This window comes from Heterodontus francisci, chromosome 42 (assembly GCF_036365525.1).
Source record: "Heterodontus francisci isolate sHetFra1 chromosome 42, sHetFra1.hap1, whole genome shotgun sequence".
Taxonomy (NCBI): domain Eukaryota; kingdom Metazoa; phylum Chordata; class Chondrichthyes; order Heterodontiformes; family Heterodontidae; genus Heterodontus; species Heterodontus francisci.
Window position 1 is genome coordinate 8,946,060 of NC_090412.1, and position 19,156 is coordinate 8,965,215.

The 19,156-nt window shown below is 44.1% G+C and overlaps 1 protein-coding gene across 12 annotated transcripts in view; it reads right to left on the reverse strand.

The window, feature by feature from the left end:
• The window catches only part of ndst2a (N-deacetylase/N-sulfotransferase (heparan glucosaminyl) 2a), a 480,630-nt gene that overhangs the window by 177,924 nt on the left and 283,550 nt on the right, over nucleotides 1-19,156 (reverse strand). For 7 of the 12 annotated variants that reach the window (XM_068020521.1, XM_068020523.1, XM_068020510.1 and 4 more), the window contains one exon: nucleotides 10,988-11,073. The exons of 2 other annotated variants lie outside the window; for them this stretch is intronic. The gene's annotated coding sequence lies outside the window, so the exon portion shown is untranslated. Of the gene's footprint in view, nucleotides 1-4,889; nucleotides 5,137-5,434; nucleotides 5,716-10,987; nucleotides 11,074-19,156 lie in introns of those variants that run through there. 3 more of the 12 variants (XM_068020519.1, XM_068020518.1, XM_068020520.1) reach the window with 2 other exon arrangements.

Here is a 19,156-nt window from a genome sequence, read left to right on the forward strand (position 1 = left end):
CTGACAATCTGACCCGATCCGTTAATGACTGCTATCAGCAAAAGTCAAATCTCATTTATCATTTGTGCCACAAAAAGAAAAGATTCTAATGAATTCACACCATGAGCTAGCTGACTAGAGGACTGACTGATTTACTTTAAATATTAAGTCATTTGGAGTTTTAAGGACACGCTGATGGCACTAGAGTGTATCACTGGTGTAATACCATGGGGTTACTTTGGACTCCGCAAAGGATCAAAAACACCAAAAGCTCAGTAACTATCAAGAGAGCTTCCCTCCTTCACCTCAGCATCAAGATGGCTGGAGGGCAAAGGTCATACAGGAGATTCGTCAGAGCAAATCTAATCAAATGTTAATGTTCGATACATGGCTGCATAAAACACCCACCGTGCCAGTCAGCAATTCTCACCAAGGCTCCAAATGGTTTCTGAGAGAAGCCTTTCATTTTAGATTTCAGAAATTTCCCATCCCTCCTTGGCCAGGAAAGCTAACTCAGACCACAAACAACTCCTGCGATACTATGAATACCACTTGTCCCATAAGGGAACCCACTTCTGACACAGCTGAGACTCCCTCCCTCTCACAGTGTTGTCTCGTTGCTCTCGTAGGCTATCAAGACTTGGCAAGCCTGTCTATTATGTAAAGACCAAATCTAAAAGTCAGTTTGGGCTCTTCTGCTCTCCGAGCCAATGATCTTGTAACCTGGTTCCTGAATCAGTAAGACACATTGGAAAACTCCAATGCTCCTTTGTCGTTTGCAGTTATTCACGAGTCATTTAGTAGGTTCAGAGCTGCTTACTATGGTTGGATGTATTCCTGGACTATTCATCACATGACCTCTTGCCTCCAATCTCCCTGCCCCCATTAGTTGCCCAATACATCAATCCTTACACATTCCACCTTCTCACATCAACTGGAAAGCAAACAGACTCTTAATTACCCAATCAAGGTCTTTAAGATGATTAAAAGAGTTGATAGTTTCTCTCTATCTACCCTATTTCTTTCGGGAGTGGGGGTGAAGTGGGGAATCCAGAACAATGTGAACTCTCTCCCCCAAAAAGCTGTTGAAGCTGCAGGTCAAATGAAAATTTAAAAACTGATATTGATAGATCTTTGTTTAGGCAAGGGTATTGAGGGTTACGGGACTAAGATGGGTAAATGGAGTTAACAAAGGTCAGCAATGATCTAATTGAATGGTAGGGCCAGGCTCGAGGAGCTGAATGGCCTCCTCCTGTTCCTTCGTTCTCTGCGTAGAGCAGGTAATTGAAGGCGAGGCCAAGAGCAGCCTATTGAGAAGGCTTTCCAAGGTGGGGAGACAAACAGCAAGAAGGAGAGGGGTAAGGGAGAGAGTTTTATAACGCAGGGCTGAGGTGGTGGAACAGAGTGGAGAGGCTACACCATCAGAAGAGTAGAGTTGAGACATAGGACTGGCGGATGTGAATTGGAGCAAGGCAGTTAATGACAACAACACTTGACTTTCACATGTTTTAATGACACCTGGTTAATTAAATAAATCACAGATTATACCAAAGTCTCCGCCACTACTCCAAAAAAAAAAATGATCACTGACCGATTGGGCTTGATCATTTATGCAACGCTTCCAAATCTAGGGCTTATCCAAAGCACAAAACATAAGCAATCCAGATCTTCACACCTGCACTGTTCAGACCGGCACTGTTCAAACATTCAATCAGTATTAAATCACCGTCAGTTCAAATATATTTGTACCTGTGTTGACGTACATATGGATCTGAGCATCCAGGCAAGATTGAAATAACTGACAGCAGCACAAACCTAAAGTGAGATGCCAATCTTATCACCACTGGCCTGCAAGCACAATGCAATGAATGAAACAAAAAAATGCCGATATCTGTCTTGCTGAAATTGATGTCAAAAGCAGGATGACTAAAATCCAGCAGTTAGTTCTTGGCTGTATTACAACCTCTTTTCAGAAAACCATGTGCAGTGCTTCCTGGTATCCCGTGAAAACTATGTTGATACAACATACAAAGACTGAAATGGGGACTTACTGTGTGTGAAGTGTTACGCTCTGCGAGAACATTGTGCTGCTCAGTACTTGCACATGCTCTTCCTTGGTTTCCCATTTCAGTCGCAATAAGATCAAAATGTAAGAATAGCAGGAGGCCATTCAGCCTTTCGAGCCTGTTCTGCCGTATAATCAGATCAGGGCTGATCCACATCTGAACTCCATCTAGTGCATTGGATCCATAACCCTTAATAACACCCTTGATGAACAGCAATCTATCAATCTCAGTTCTGACAATCTTTTAATTGTCCCCCAGCTTCAGCAGCTATTTGGGGAACTGTGTTCCAGATTTCCAATACCCTTTGTGTGAAGGAGTGCTTCCTGACATCACCCTTTGAAGGCCCAACTCTACTTTGAAGCTTATGTCCCCAAACAGGTCATCCAGATGTCGTTGGGCCAGTGACTGGGAAGGACTCAGCTTCGACCTTGATCATTGCTGAGATCGTCAATCATGTCAGGGTATCCAGTGGACGCACTGCAATTGCCTATGGTGTCCTCGGTCTAAGGAGGGGCAAGGCAACCCAAGGGCTGTTGAGTTTCCATGTTAGTTTCTCTTTTCAACTGCCTAGACCCCAAGCTCTAGAATTCCTTCCCTAAACCTCTCCTCCTCTCTTCCCTACCTGAAGGTGCTCTTTAAAACCTACCTCTTTGGCCAAGCTTTTGGTCACCTATCCTAATGTCTCCTATGTGACTTAGTGCAGAATGGTTTTTGATAACGTTCCTGTGAAGTGCCTTGGGACGTTTTACTACATTAAAAGTGCTATATAAATGAAAGTTGTTGTATTATCAGCGTCCAACATTTTGGCTACCATATTTTAACCTCACTAATTTTACCTGTCAGGTTTACAAGAATGGGCAATGTTCTGTAAAATAAGTTGCATTTCATCAGGCTGGTTATTATATAAGGCTGTATTAAAATATTGTGTGTAATATATGAGAACTGTCACCACCTACCACAGTCTACTCTTGTCCTCAGCTAACACACTGTCGAATAACACTCAGAATTGCTACAGCACAGAAGGCAGCCATTCGGCCCATTGTGTGCGCATCAGCTCTCCAAATGAGCAATTCACTTAGTGCCATTCCTCCGCCTTCTCTATGTAACCTTGCACATTCTTCCTTTTCATCTAACTGTCTAATTCCCCCTTGAATGCCTCGATTGAACCTGCCTCCACCACACTCTCAGACAGAGCACTCCAGATCTTAACCACTCGCTGAGTGAAAAGGTTTTTCCTCATGTCGCCATTGCTTCTTTTGCCAATCACCTTAAATCTGCGCCCTCTCGTTCTCGATCCTTCCACCAATGGGAACAGCTTTTCCCTATCTTATCTGTCCAGACCCCTCACGATTTTGAACACCTCTAACAAATCTCCTCTCAACCTTCTCTTCTCCAAGGAAAACAGTCCCAACATCTCCAATCTACCCACGTAACTGAAGTTCCCCGTCCCTGGGACCATTCTCATGAATCTTTCCAACGCCTACACATCTTTCCTAAAGCGTGGCGCCCAGAACTGGACGCAATACTCCAGTTGAGGCCGAGCCAGGATTTTATACAAGTTGAGCATAATCTCCTTGTTCTTGTACTCTATGCCCCTATTCATAAAGCCTAGGATACTGTATGCTTTATTAACACTGTTTTTGGTTTTCAATGCTTTTCTGTAAGTCATACTTTCATCAAACTCTTTGCTTTCTTGAACATGGATCTAAACCATTGTTCAACGTAATCTGGCTACTTACGTAGATACAACTTTGACTTGAGTTCTGAGATCAGCACTAATATATCACCTCACACACGGTTAATAAAACAAAGCAGCAACAATCCCTTCTGAAAGTGCACTAGCACGACATCATACCTGGAATGGTGTCAGTCATAGGAACAGGTCATTCAGCCCCTCAAGCCTGTCCTGCCATTCATTTTGAACATGGTTGATCTGCATTTTAACTCCATCTATGCATCTCATTTCCATAACCCTTAATACCCTTGCCTAACAAAAATCTAGCAAGCTCAGTACTGAAATTGTTAATTGACCCACAGCCTCAATAGCTTTTCTGGAGGGAGGAGAGTTGCATATTTCCACTGCCCTTTATAGCTTAGTGCCGGCACAGTAGTAAATAAGATTTCTCGGACAAGTTACTGGAATAAAACCACAGCACTGCACCTTCAGAGATAGCACGATGATTGATCCCTCTCCTCCCCATTTTTAAATAAAAACAACTCACACTTAAAGGAGGACCTTTGTATACCGAACCTGTGTCATTTTACAACAGCATCAGAACATGCCCGTTTAGCATGACCCCAAAACTAAATATTAACCCATCACCAAGAAGACAGCAGGAATGCTCGGAATTGTGCTGGTGAATCTGTTTAACTGGATTGAAACTTGAGTGCACAAAACAGAAGTTGCAAATCAACTCTTGGAGAAGCTCCAGTCACAAAATACCGCTAGTAAAGAGTTAAATGCAAATTATGAATTCAACAGAGAGGCTCGGAGGCAGTTCTGTCCTGCCTTGCAGTAGTCACAATAAAGTCGACAATGCTGTCAGATCTCCATTAATCAAGGGGAAAACACGCAGGCCCATTAACAGTATCCAAACAGAAATCAACACAGCTCCTGACCTGTGCCAGCTCCAAAGAGGCAAAGGGTCACCAAATTAAGTCATAAAGTGACTACAGCCCAATGTTTGACACGCAGGCAAAATGGGGGGATAAGGAAGCACTGCTCCTGCACAGAGCACAGTAAGCATTAAAAAATAATCTACTCAAAATGCCGTGCGCGCAGCCTAACTCACCGCAGGCAATGCCTTTTGGAATTAAAACAGCCCTCGAGTCAATCCAACTTACCGCCTATGCCAAGTATCAGTTGGAGAGATCACAGCAACACAGCCTTTTCCCCCACAAGCTGATTTCCAGCCTCCTCTGGTGAGCATCAAGCCACAGGGAAAGCAGAGAGAAAAAGTACATCCATTCTGTCAAACCAAGGGAGAACTTGCCAAGAACAACAGCCTCTACCTGACCACGCACACAATCACATACAAATTCAGGACCGTCTTTACAATTTTTGCAGCTGAGACCAGCTCGTGAAAAGAGCTGATAAATGTGACACTAATCTTGCACATACCATCCACGTGAAGTCATCCTATTGGATCGGGGAAGGCAGGCTTTGACCCTTAGACCCAGGCAACACTACTCTCTGGCAGGATTGCTCATTCACAACAATGTGTACAGCCAGCGTTACTACGCCCTGCTCAATGCAAAACTGTGTAGCAGTTAGGATTTTCATGCTAGATTTGTTTTTCAAGCCATGTAGCACATTTCTTTATGCAGAAAGGCTTCAGCAAAGGAAAACTTAAGAAAAGATTCAGAATTTAAAAAACAATTTCTGTTACCTGACAGATAATCACTTTTTCACAAGAGTATAGATTTTTGATCACATATTTCGTGGAAAACAGCCAAGACAAGGTTTCGACAAGGTCCTGTCCTAAAACGCCACTCGGTATCCCAGCAGAGTCACAGACCTTTATCTTTCAGGGAGACTAGTTGACACAAACAAGCAGTTTAAGTCCCATCAATCCTGGGAGGGCACACATTGGATTGTCAGTGCCTGAGAGGAAATCATTTTTTAAAAAAGCTCCCATAAGTTCCTGGCCCTTCGCTGTAAACTTCATTTCACTTTCAGCAAAGCCTGCACTCAAGCTGATTTGCATGCTAATAGTAGAGGGGAGGAGGCGGAAACATAATCCGCAGCGATTTAACTCCTCAGCATAGTTTCAGGGTGATAGTGCCCCTCAACGCTTCTCAACACTGCTACTGATGGAAGCTGCATTTTCAGCCTCGACAAGCCATCAGGAAAAGAGTTAAAGCAGGACAGACTGGTAGAAAAGATTGGCAAACCTACCATTAACTGCGTGCAGCAACTCCAGGCATATTCTCTTAGCCATTCTCTTCCATTTCTGCTATTCAAAGGGAGAGGGGAGGTCGTGTTGATTCAAGACCCAAAATTAAGTGCGTGAATCACGTTTTCCTTTGTCAAGATGCTGCAAAGGTGCAGGACAGTTTTTAAAACAGGTTTTCTGGGGGAGGGGTCGCTCTTGATGCATCGAGTCCTGTCTACACCCTTCAGCTTCAATTTGACATGAAAGCAATTTACAAATTCTTTTGTCCGCTGGCCTCTGCCTCGCAATATACAGGACGATGGCAGTGACCTGCTGACCCACACCCCCACTGTTGTCCAGCAGATGGAACCAGACCATAATGCTGCTCTGTAACCATGGGAATAAGCTTCAACACTGGATTTCATTGCCTGCTTGTCGCTGCAGGTATCTCCTGCTGTAATTAATCATTAACCCTTGATTACTGACAATATCAAAATCCTCAACTTCTAATTAAATCTAATTACTAAAAGAGCACTAAATTGTTCACTTGTTGGCAACCAGCAACATCTTAAACAATCAGCAATGCTGCAACAATTTTGCAAAGCAATGAGGCTGCTAATGGGAAAGTTGGGGGGGGGGGGCACAATCAAAGCAAACTATAAAACAAAGGCTTTCGTTTGCATAGCATCTTATAGGCATCTTTCAAGAATGTCTCAAAGGAACCGTCTCAAAGAGCAGCAACTGTTATTTATGTATGACATTCCGTGCAGAGGCAGATCCCACAAACAGGAATGTGAACCAATGACTAGCTAGTCAATTTTTGGCATCTGCTGCTTGAGGGAGGAACACATGGCCAAATCTCTCGTGCAAAGCAAGATCCCACTAAACAGCATTGAGATGAATGAGCGGTTATATAATTAGTCTTTGGAATTGTTGGTTGAGGGAAGAACTATTGGCTGAGATTCTGGGAATCTCTTTTGAGCAGTGCAACAGAATCTTTAACGTCCACCAAAAGCAGGCAGAGAGGACCAAGAGCTTAATGGGGCAGTCAGTTTATTGTGCTGAAAGGAAAACTGGTTCTCCGACAGGCAGGCAGTCTGCTCCACCAGGTTACCAACCCGGCAGAAAAACTGAAATGCCTCACCCAAAAGTCGAGATGATCTAATGGAGCAGAACTTTATAGTTTTCTTAAAATTCCTCTCAATACAAGAATCACGAGTCCCAATAACTTCATTTTAAAAGCTTTAAAAGTTGCAATCTATGCGGAAGTAACTCAACTTATTAATACCACACACAACTACTTGCAATTATATGGCACCTTCAATGCAATAAAATGTCCCAAGGCACTTCACGGTGAAGGAGATATTCGGACAGGTGACCAAAAGCTTGGTCAGAGGTAGGTTTTAAGGAGGAGGGGGAGGTTTTGGGAGAGAATTCCGGAGCATTATGCCCAGGCAGCTGAAGGAGTGGCCGCCAATGTTGGAGCGATGAAAATCAGGGATGTCAGAATTGGAATTGACTTACAAGTTCTAGTAACAAGCATCTGGGCACACTTGGATAGGGAGGGAGTGTTTGGGGGATGTGGCGAGGGGTTGAAGGGGGTGACTGAAAAGAGAGGAGTCACTTCACTTCACCTGGAAACTATCCTCTATGGTCTGCTGGAATCCATTGCATGAAGTCCTGCGCTACAATGAATACACAAACCAAATTCTCTGCTAAAAAGTAGTCATTCATCTACTGCACGTTAAAGAATGAGTTCTCACTGTCAAGGGGGTGAGGGAAGAAAGAGACCCCAAGGGTCTTCAGAAAACCCCAGGGAGAATCATCAAGGTTGTCAGATCTCTGCCATTGGACTTGCTGACCCACCAGCACATTACATCCACTGCAGTTCATAATGATAAGATCTGTCAGCTGCAATGATAACCCAGTGTCTGCAACAGAAAAATAAATCTACGCCACTGTCTTTTGCAAGTTCATATAGAGCTACACGGCAGTGTGTCAACATTCAAAGGTCCCACTGCAGAGTTAAGTTGGTATGTCACTGGGTCACAGTTTAAAAAAATAATTGTCCAATAGTAGGGTCAATTTCCAACTAATGGTCATGCCAGCTACTTAATAATAGGGGACTAAGTCCCAATCAAGATAGTGAAGCTTTTCAGCAATCCATCGACCCCACACATTCTTTCAATTCCTCTCCTTCCTCATTTTCCCCTTTTTTTTTTTTAAGTTCAGGGTTGGCAGGGAGCCTGGGGCTCTGGGAATGAACCTCTGTATCCTATTGTCAGGGACTGCATTAAATTGAGCCCAGGATGAACTGGCCTATGATTGCCCTCTGCTGCCTGTAGAAAAATGCCCATCTTCTGCTTGGAACCTCATGGTGGCTGGGCTAAGTTACTGGGTAGGGAACTGCAGCTGTACATAACTCCCCACCCCACTCCTCCACCAATCTGTGGACCGAGCACTGCTATAACTATATCCATCGTGCTGCTGGACGAGGCCTAGTTTTATAACGCAATGTTGACCCATGGGGTCTGCACAAGCAGACCCCCTCAGCCCAATAATCATCTCAACCAGCCAAGGACATCTTCTGGAGGAGCTTTTAATTCATGCCATTACCACAAATGACTTGACACATGGCTGTCCCACAGTTCACTGTGCTCTTCAAATGAGCCAATCCCCAAACAGACTGCGGCAGCACAAACCCAGTGAGCCTCCTGCACTGGGGCCACAATCCCTTCCTGTGCAGAGCACCAGAATGCAAAATCGTCAGAGAGAATAGAACGGTGTCCGTGCAACACCTTTCTCATCCTCTCGCAGTTTTCCAAGTGCCTTACTGTCAATCAACTGCTTCTGCAGCCTTGTCGCCTTAGTAATGGAAATCAATTTGCGCACAGCAAGGCCGGACAAAAAGCAAATCAAATAAATGGCTAGCTAATCCGCTGTATTAGTGCTGGCTGAGGGATAAATGTTGGCCAGGAGGGAAAAAAGAACAGATGGTCAAGAATATCAACAGCTTTACGTTCCCCTCCACGTCTCACAGCATCCTGACTTGGACATATATTACTGTTTCTTCATTGTGACCGAATCAAATTCCTTACCCAACACACCCTTGTGTTTGTGTCAGCCCTAGATTTGGCCCTGTCCTAACATCATATTTAATAATACCCAGCATGTATCCCCTGTGGATCTTATGGAAGTTCCCTATTAAATAAACTGGAAGCACACAGAACACCATTTTAGCTGTGGAATTTGGGTTATTTCTTTACTGAACAGGCCATTAAAACCCAGACGTCTGTATGCAGCCCATAGAAGGCACAGCAGTACCTGCCAATCACACATAATCTGTCTCTTCCATTTACCATCACACTGGAGCAAGCGTTTTGCATTCAAAGCACCAAAATCTATCAGCTTCAGGAATGTGTTTCCAGTTTTAAATGCTGGGACCTCAAGTGATATGAGGCAACTCATTGAATCTTAAATGTCAACATTAAAGATAAGAAAGCGCACACAAAAAAAAAATCACAAACCAGGACAAAAGAAAAATTATGCACAACTTTTCTGATTGATATTTTTGTAACTAAGACACGTTGATCTTTTCCCTAATCATCAGGTACATCTATGCACCCTTACATAAATTCCACTAAATTTTTATTGCTTATAAACAGTCTCCTTCCTCAACTGAGGATGATTTCTGACAGGCTTGAAACTAAAATCTCAGTTCTTTAATTGGTTATTAAAATTCTTTCACGTCAGAATCAGACATAGAAATGCCCAATCATCTCCCAAGTCAGGAGTGTGATGGAATACTCTCCACTTGCCTGGATGAGTGCAACTCCAACAACACAAGAAGCTCGACACCATCCAGAACAAAGCAGCCCATTTGATGGGCACCCCATCCACCACCTTAAACATTCACTCTCACCACCACCAGTGCACAGTGGCAGCAGTGTGTACCATCTACAAGATGCCCTGCAGCAACTTGCCAAGGCTTCTTCGACAGCACCTTCAAAACCCGCAAACTCGATCACCTAGAAGGACAAAGGCAGTGGATGCATGGGAACACCACCACCTGCCAATTCCCCTCCAAGCCACACACCATCCTGACTTGGAACTATAACATCATTCCTGCACTGTTGCTGGGTCAAAAACCTGGAACTCCGTCCCTAACAGCATTATGGGAGTACCTACACCACATGGACTGCAGTGGTTCAGGAAGGCGACTCACGAGCATCTTTTCAAGGGTAATTAGGGATGGGCACAAATACTGGCCTTGCCAGTGATACTCACATCCCATGAATGAATAATAAAGCTAAAGCCAGGCACAGTTACCTGAAGACTCCACTAATGCCAGTCTGTCAGGAGCAAAGGCCATATCTTCACCAAACGGCCTGTGCAACCTCAATCAGATGTTCTCCGAAGACAGATGATAGCTTGGCAATAAATCCATTTTCCTTTTTGGGACAGTTATTAGTCAAGGTGATTACCAGGCACTCTTCGTCATATCTTCTCTTCCCCACACAGGAAGCCAAGGCTTCTTCTGGATGAGGACTGTAGCCGTAAAAGCTCACTTAGACAAGCCCTCTTCCAATGAAGCCCACAATCAGATCATCCTGTAATTTCAGCACTCCAGGTTCACAAACCCTGGGCTTTGAAACAACCACAATCTTACACGACCGACCTTTGTTTGCAGTCAACTTTGAAGCTGAATTGCAGCTGGCCAAGATGCATAAAAAGAAATCCTTATTCTTGCATTAATTAGACATTAATAAGTTTCTAGAGACACACAGACAAAAGGACCTCTCAATAAATGGAAGACGTGTCTGCTGAATGAAAAATTCCTTCTGGATGAAAGCACCTTCCCCATTTCAAGCCTCAACAGAAATGCTTTTAAATCTTCCTGTCCGTCAGACTGTCTGTTAAGTCTGCTTCATATCTCTCAAAAACTGACCATTGTACCAACACTATTTGCAAATTTGATTGCATTCATTATGGGCAGGGGCAGTGGGGTGGGGGGATGGTGGTGGGGATATAGGCTGGAGAGAAGGCATCCAGTCATGCATAACTCACCTTACATTCGCACCTCAGGGTAGAAAGCACCACAGGTGTTGTGAATTGACAAAGAGTTCTTCCCTGTAAGAGTATCCTCTCCGTGGCTGCAGAAACGAATGCAAAGAAACCATGGATTAGTAAAGCCAATAACTCCCAAACAATTTCAAATATTTGTTTGGAAAAAGCCTCAGAAACACGCGCCTGGTCTGGCACCGATAACTCCCTGTTAAATATTAAAGGCTCCTCCCTACCAATTGGAAACTTGAAGTTTAACCCTTTGCAAGGCTTCCCTGTTGAAAAAGGGCTGGGGATCTCTCAGCGATTAGCTGCTTCACAGCTATAGAAGGACAGTAATGTTCACGCAACCAAACAGAGCAGAGGCTTGAGATCCAATTTTCATTGCTCCTCCACTGGTGCCAGTCGCTACAGTTGACGAGGCCCTAAGCTCAGGAATTCCCTCTCTAAATCTCCCTACCTCGTTTTCCTCCCTTAAGATGCTCCTTAAAACCTACCTCTTTGACAAAGCTTTTGTCCATCTGACCTAATATCTCCTTATGGGGCTCGGTGTCAAATTTTGTTTGATAACACTCTTGTGAAGTTCCTTTGGGTGTTATATTACATTAAAGATGCTTTATAAATGCAAGTTGGCTGCAGAAAATATATCCCCGATTTGGAACAGAATCATCAGTTTTAGATTTGGCAATGCAGTTGATAAAAATGGATGCAAGCAAGAAAATAAAAGTAGGAATGTTGAGAGCGATTTCGACTCCAAGTCAATATCTAACTACAAAGAGGCAGCTGCAAATTCAGAACAAAATGCAGATTCCAAACTACTGTGGAAACATACAAGCCTATGGTGTCAGCTGCGGCTCAGTGGGCAGCAGCACTCTCATCCAAGCCAGAAGATCATGGTCACTGACCCGAAACGTTAACTCTGCTTCTCTTTTCACAGATGCTGCCAGACCTGCTGAGTGGTTGCAGCATTTCTTGTTTTTATTTCAGAAGATCATGGGTTCGATTCCCACTCCGGAGAGCTGAGCCCATATTCTAGGCTAACACTCCAGTTCCAGTACAGAGGGAGAGATGCACTGACGGCAAGAGGTGCCGCCTTTTGGAGGAGCCATTAAACTGAGGCCCATTGGCTCCCTCGGTGGACATAAGATGATCTGGCAGCGCTATTGGAAGAGCAGGGGCATTCTTACCGGTGTGCTGAACAATACAAGATAAATTAGGAAATGTGGCAGCTAGTATGTGCACAGCTAGCTCCCACAAACATCAATGTGATAACGACTGGATAATCAGTCTTTGAATGATAAATATTGGCCAGGACACCATGGAGAACTTCCCTGCTCTTCTTTGAAACAGTGCCGCTGGATTTTTTTTTTTACATCTTTTACAGAATGGGAGAACGTGCCTGCGTCCCAGTAGTCAGAGGACGCAAAAGAGGAGAATTTTTCCAACAAGTCGGTGTTAATCTTTTAGGTTTTTTTCGTCACTTAGAAAAACGATCCACAGCTGCGCTCAGTAACCTCAGCACAGACTGGAATCTAACCTGCGGCCTTTTGACATGTCCACAACAGTTACAACACTGAGCCATTGGACAGACCTGAGCCCTGGCTTTCAAGCTATGCTATTCCATCTACCCTAAATCCATGCTAATTGAAAAGTTAACAACAATCTCTTTCTGCTTCAAGATACAATCATAGCATCATACAGAACAGGAAGCCATTCAGCCCATCATACCTGTACCATTTCTTTGACAGAGAATTCGAATTAGCCCCACTCCCCTGCTCTTTCCCCATAGCCTTGCAAATATTTCCCCTTCAAATATTTATACAATTCCCCTTTTTGAAGTTACTACTGATTCTGTTTCCACCACCCTTTCAGGCAGCTCATTCCGGAGCAGTAGTTCATTCAGCCCATCGAGCCTGCTCCGCCATTCAATAAGATCATGACTGATCTCCTACCTCAGCTCCACCTTCTCGCACTATATGCATATCCTTCGATTCCCTTAGTACCCAAAATTTATCAATCTGAGTCTTGAATTTACTCAACGACTGAGTATCCAAAGCTCTCTTTGGTACAGAATTCCAAAGATCCACAACTCTCTGAGGGAAGAAAGTTCTCCTCATCTCAGTCCTAAATGGCTGAGCCCTTATCCTGAGACTGCGACCCCTAGTTCCAGACTCTCCCCAGCCATGGAAACATCCTCCCAGCATCTACCTGCCAATCCCCTTAAGGATTTTATATGCATCAATGAGATCACCTCTCATTCTTCTAAAGTCTAGGGAATATTGACCTAGTCTACTCAATCTCTCTTCATAGGACAATTCCCTCCTCCCAGGAACCAGACTAGTGAACCTTCATTGCACTCCTTCTAAGGCAGGTGAATTCCTTAGGTAAGGAGACACAGACCTCCAGCTGGGTCTCACCAAAGCCCTATACAATAAAACTTGTTTACTCTTATACTCCAATCCTTTGCAATAAAGGGCAACATACCATTTGCTTTCCTAATTGTTTGCTGTACCGGTGTGTTAACTTTGTGATTCATGTACAAAGTCACCCCAGTCCCTCTGCATACCAGTCTCTCACTATTCAAAAAATATTCTGATTTTTAAAATATTTTTCCTACCAAAGTGTGTAATTCCATCTGCCATATTCTTGCCCACTCAATTAATCTGTCTATATCCCTTTGAAGCCTCTTGCCATCTTCCGCGCAGCTTACTTCCCCACCTAATTTTGTATCAGCAGCAAATTTGGGTACATTACACTCAGTCCTCTCATCAAGATTGTAAATAGCTGAGGCCCCAGCACTGACCCCCATTGGTTACAGCCTCCCAACCTGTAAATGACCCGTTTATTCCTAACCTCCGTTAATAAATTCTCAATCCTAATATATTAACCCAATTCCAGATCATCATAACTCGCTGCGCAAAAAACTCATCTCCTCTAGTTTTTTTGCCAAATGTTTAGGAAATCCATAGGGCTAGGAATTGGAATCATTTCATTCCCTCTCAGCTCATTAAATTACAGAAGTCCTACTTACGAATCCTGGGGGAAACCACATCTAGCGGGCAAAAGCATCAACCTTGGCTAGGCCAGAAATGGAAGCTTGGTAAACGTGCCAGAGAAGGAGGACAGACAACCAGCATTGTAATTCACTTGCGACTCTTCCAGCAGCTCAGCAAGTTTCCCCAGTGACTAGCTGATGCACACAGTCCAAGAAAGTCTTTAGTTTGATCCCAGTCTCCATTAGGGTTGCCCACTTCTCATTCGGACATAATCTTGGAGGTGTCATCACATGACTTCCTGCCCCCAACTGCCCCAACTCCACACTCCCGCCATTGGTCAGACGCCACCTCCATCCTCGCAATGCCCACCTTCCCACAGCCAATCAGAAAGCAAATAGACTTTTTTTTTTGTTTATTCACAGTATGGCCAGCATTTATTTCCCTGTCCTAACTGTCCTCGAGAAGGTGGTGGTGAGCCTTCTTAAGTACAAACTGAGTGGCTTGCTAGGCCAGTTTAGAGGGCAGTTAAGAATCAAGCACATTGCTGTGGGCCTGGCGTCGCATGTAAGCCAGACCGGGTAAAGGACACTGGTGAATCGGATGGGTTTTGGGAAATCCAGTAGTTTCGCGGTCACCATTACAGATACTAGCTTTTTGTTCCAGGTTTATTTAATTAAATTCTCCCATCTAAGGTTTTTTTTATTGCTAATAACTAAAGTGTTTTAAAACAGTGTTTTTTCATACCCCTATGAGTTTTTTCCTGCTGGGTTTGCACACAGCAGCATCCTGAAGGTTAGTCTTTAATTCCTTAGCCTATGTTGATCTCATCAACAGCTGGTGCGCTGCGATTGGCCGCCTGCACCTTGACTGGAAGCAAGTGTCTAACAGGGAAAGGACAGGGCTCAGCTGCGATGCCCTACAAAGTTCAATTACCCTCCGCACCTCAGCCAGGCTCATACACACCAGGAACAGCTGCTTGATACGCACAGTACAAGATGGCAACATCTACACTGGACCTGCTCAGCATAAGGGGAGAGGAGAGAGAGAAAAAAAAAAAATCAATACAACAAATCAGCCAAACGAAGAAAAAAGAAAGCGCAATCATTTGTTCTCTTCCACCTGAAACCTGTTCAAGTACGGAGGTTGAAAGGGTCAGAGAATGATGGATCTGTGCTTTCGGGGCACGTATTTTCAGCATCGTGCTGGAAGGCATCCAATTCCAGCACCAACCAACAATGCAAGTGTTACCTACTCGATTCCCACAGCCTTCAAACTGACTTCAGCTGCTCGAAACAGTGGTTTGGTGGGGGATGGGGTTGATGATAAAATCTGGACGCGTGCCCATGGCTCCCCCGCAGTAAATGTGGCCACAATTCAGTAAAAGGCAGTCACTGACAAGACCCTTTTTTTAAAAAAAAGGTCCCTTTGGCCGTAGCAAATTGGCCGACTTTCATTTGGTGGTGGAGAGTGGCGGAAGACAGTGGGTTAACACTGGTTGCTCAGCACCAGCACATTTGGAGCTGATGGCCTCAGCATCTCACTTGATCTGTTCAGATCAACCCCACCACAATCTGAATCAACAGACAGCTGCACCCAGCTCCACAGGCCAGTTAAAAAAAAGTTTCTCCTCGTGTCACCTCGGTTTTTATTCCAGCCATCTTAAATCTGTGCCCTCTGGTCAGCGACCCTTCGGCCACTGGAAAGAGAATCTCTTTATTTACTCTATCTAACCCTGCATGATTTTAAGCCTACTCTGCTCGAAGGAGAATGCCAGCTCATCTTAGCTCAGCTAAACTCCAGTGCCGTTCAAACAACAATTTGCATTGATATAGCACCTTTAGCATAGTGAAACATCTCAAGGCAAACAAGCAACATTAAGGATCAGGTACGATTTCTAATCCTCTCCTACAAACCTGAGCTACCCAAAGTTGATGGACTCCTCACTACGTGCTGCAGTACAGTCCTCACCACTTACACCATCCCTGTGAACCCTGGTCAGCCATTTCTATTAGACAGATCACACACCCTATTTCGTGTGTCTGCTACTTCAGGCAGTTCGAGCAGACACTCACAGCTGCTACTCGTCACAAATATGTTTCAAAGTCAGGCTTAAAAAGAACACAAACGTTTCAATGATAAAGGTGAGGGGGGAATCTCGGCTGATTCAAATCACCCTCTGGCTGTAATTGGAACTGCTTCTAGTCTTTGCAAAACACATCTTTGACAGTATAATTATAGCACGTTACACAGAGTAAAAGAATGGTTACAGCACAGATGAAGGCCACTCAGTCGGACGTGTCCGTGCCAGCTCTCTGCAAGAACAACTCACTTTCCATTATGAATTGAAACAATGCTCTGTCACTATGATTTTAGAATTCTCATCTTTGTTTTCAACTCCCTCCATGGCCTCACCCCTCCCTATCTCTGTAACCCCCTCCAGCCCCACAACCCTCCGAGATCTCTGCGCTCCTCAAGTTCTGGCCTCTTGTCCATCCCTGATTTTAATCGCTCCACCATTGGTGGCTGTGACTTCAGCGACCAGGGCCCTAAGCTCTGGAATTCCCTCCCTAAATCTCTCCGCCTCTCGCTCCTCCTTTATGACGCTCCTTAAAACCTACCTCTTTGATCAAGCTTTTGGTCACCTGTCCCAATATCTGCTTAAGTGGCTCGGTGCCAAATTGTGTTTGACAATCGCTCCTGTGAAGCACCTTGGGATATTTTCACGAGGTGCTTTATAAATGCAGGTTGTTGTTGTATGGCATCTGACTGGTAGAGCAGATGTGGATGAGAATGTTTATGCTCACTCGCCCATTTCGAGAGAACTGAAGGCGTCTTCACTGCAGCAGCAACTTCTTCAATCATTCCAGCTCTTTTTTTTCCTCTAGGTGTTGAGGTTATTTTATTGGGGCCTGATCCATGCCTCAAACCAACTCAACCCTGATCCAAACCACCCAGAATTTCCATTATTTTAAAATGCACACTTGAAACTCTTTACAAGTAAGGATAATCCATGTACGTGTGGGAGATTCTGGAGGCAGTGTTTACACTACACTCCCTTTCACCTAAATAAACTGGTACGTCCATTTCCTGTTGATGATCCCATGGCAGAATAAAGGGGAACATTTCTCCCTCAACCACCGTCAAGAGCAGATTGACGGGTCACTCACCTCATCTGCATTTTGCTGCACATGGCTGACATGTTTTCCTACAAAGCCGTAACAATTGCACTTCCAAAGTAGTTCATTGGTTGTGAAGCACTTTTGGGGCCTACTGAAGATGTGTGAGCGTGCTATATAAACACGGGATCTTTCTTGGCATGCTTCACACACACGCTGTCTGATCAATCACGAGCAGTCATGGCCAGCAAACCGGAATAAAGAACCACCAACCATGAACTATTTGGGGAATCTGACTTAAACCTCACTTTCGTTAATTTGAAATACATAGAACTTACTGACAGGCCATTTGGCCCAACAGATCCAGACGGTGTTCATCCTCCACACGAGCCTCCTTCTACGCCTCTCCATTTAACTCTAGCCTTCTATTCCTTTTTCCCTCCTGTACTTATCCAGCCTCCCCTCAAAATGCATCTCTACCATTCCCCTCAAATACTCCCTGTGGTAGTGAATTCCACATTCTAACCACTCACTGGGTTAAGAAGTTCCTCCTGAATTTGTGATTGGATTTATCGGTGACTATCTTGTATTTACGGCCCCTAGTTTCGGTCTCCATATCATACATGGACCAGGAAATAACTATGGCTAAAGACAAAGTGTCCTATTGGTTAAAGTCCCTGAAGTAACATTTACAAAATCTTGACAGGCACTCTTGGGAAAGGAAGGGACTTCCACTCATTCTCTCCAGTGTTTTCTGTGTGACAAACCAACCACTTGTTGAAGGGCTGAACTGAGGCAAGTGACTGTGTATCAACTTTGCATGAAGAAGGTCAACTCTAGCTAAGCCCCCAAGGTTTCACAATGCTGGACTGAACTAACTCAGGTTCTTAATAATGACATACAGCAGCCAAATGTCACTTGAAAAAGACATGGTCAGCATTAGCTGGTTGCAAACAGCGAGGTGTGCTGAGGTGAAATAGGACTCTGCAAATGCACAACGTAGAGGAAACTAACCTCAGTAACTGCCGCAGAGTCGCCACATTTTCATTAGCAGGCCTCCTGTTTGTAAAACAAGCTGTCATACAGCACCTCGAAAAAAATGCTGACTTTCACATCAAATCAATATCTGTCTCCACAGGTGGACAAAGGGCAGCAATTTTAAACTACTGGGCCTCAAAAGAATTAATGAGGACTTGCATGACGCTATAAATCTGTGGAAGGAAAAACATCAAACTTTACCTATCACCCTTCATCTTGACAATGGGACTGTAGACCCATTTACAGGTTATCTACTTGCACAAATGTTGTGCCACATTTCTCTGGATCTTACATTTCACTGTCACTGTGAAACATTCCAACAGCGGAACAGCTTCAAAAGATACAAGATTGATCAAGTACAACATCTGTGACCATGACTGTATTGACTTTCAGACCAAACCCTGATACTGGACAGGGAGCAACAGCACAGCTTTAATAATATAAAATGTCCGGAAAAATGATCAATTTTGGATCGTCGCTTACCAACAAATAGCACAATTCGACGGCAAGGCAATTCTCTTTTAGCGGGTCTTGTCACAAAGCAAGACAGAGGTTAATTCCAAACAGTTGCATGAAAGTGCTTAAATGTGAAAGTCAGCCTCGAAAAGATCAAGCTAGAGGAACAGAGACAGCTGTCCTTCTGATTACACTGAGAAGTGTGAGCTTCAGTGTCGAGCATGTAACAGGATTTTTTTTTTCTAAAAAAGGGGGGAAGGGGAACCACTTCAGACTTTCACCAACTGCGGGAAAGTTGACAGGCGCAGAGAAAGCAAAATCCCGCTGGTGATGTTTCAGAGCAAGACAACCAAATCCAATCCGGTGAAAGGAGAGTCACTCTATTGTTATATTTACAATGCAAATGGTTCACATTCTTCAGCAGATCCTCCATTCATTATCCCAGCAATCACTGGCCTGGCATGTGAAACTCAAGCAAAGAGATGAATCTCATTCATGATATTTTTTTAAACTCCTCCAACACCAAGTTTCCAGTAACATTTTTGGGAAGTGTTTTCTGCAGCCAC